The sequence below is a fragment of the Sinocyclocheilus rhinocerous genome, unplaced genomic scaffold (genome assembly GCF_001515625.1).
Source record: "Sinocyclocheilus rhinocerous isolate Xijiao unplaced genomic scaffold, SAMN03320098_v1.1 scaffold20862, whole genome shotgun sequence".
NCBI lineage: Eukaryota > Metazoa > Chordata > Actinopteri > Cypriniformes > Cyprinidae > Sinocyclocheilus > Sinocyclocheilus rhinocerous.
Genome location: NW_015650191.1, coordinates 1 through 515, shown reverse-complemented (window position 1 = coordinate 515; position 515 = coordinate 1). Strand labels below are relative to the sequence as shown.

At 35.1% G+C, this 515-nt stretch overlaps 1 long non-coding RNA gene across 1 annotated transcript; it reads left to right on the top strand.

Moving 5' to 3' along the window:
• The first annotated feature begins 116 nt into the window (after positions 1-116).
• On the top strand, positions 117-427 carry LOC107711550 (uncharacterized). The gene is made up of 2 exons (XR_001636712.1): positions 117-194; positions 327-427. It is a non-coding gene; the product is annotated as an uncharacterized LOC107711550 (long non-coding RNA).
• The last annotated feature ends 88 nt before the right edge of the window (positions 428-515 follow it).

The window sequence follows — 515 nt, the reverse complement described above, 5'->3', positions numbered from 1 at the left end:
GTATTACAGCTTGCTTGGTTGAATTTTGGTTCACTTGGTTTTATTATTGCATTTCCATTTTTGGTGTTAATTGTTAATGCATACATTCTGTACATTATATTTATAATAATGTTGATATTAATAGGGCTTTGTCAGCATGTGGATTTCTGCAGCAGTCCTCATTGCATTGGTTGTAAATGGAGTCAAGTCTGAAGGTAAATGAACAAGAGCCAGAATTTCTCTGCTTTTACTGCAGATGATCAGTAGGTTTGCAGTTTCTGCTTTGTTTCTTTTACAAACCTCATCAAACCGTAGGTACAAAAGCCAAATTTGTTGTTTTTTTTCAGGATCTTCCAGCATTGGTCGAAGATGCACCAAGGGCTGGGAGAAACTTGGAACGCAATGCTTTAAGTATTTCAGCGACTTAAAGCCATGGGCTGAAGCAGAGGTAAGTTTGTGTTCTCTGTAAATTTTGCAGTATCTGCACTTTTAAAAAAAAATTTTTTTAATTTATTTTTAAGTACTGACCTTTTACG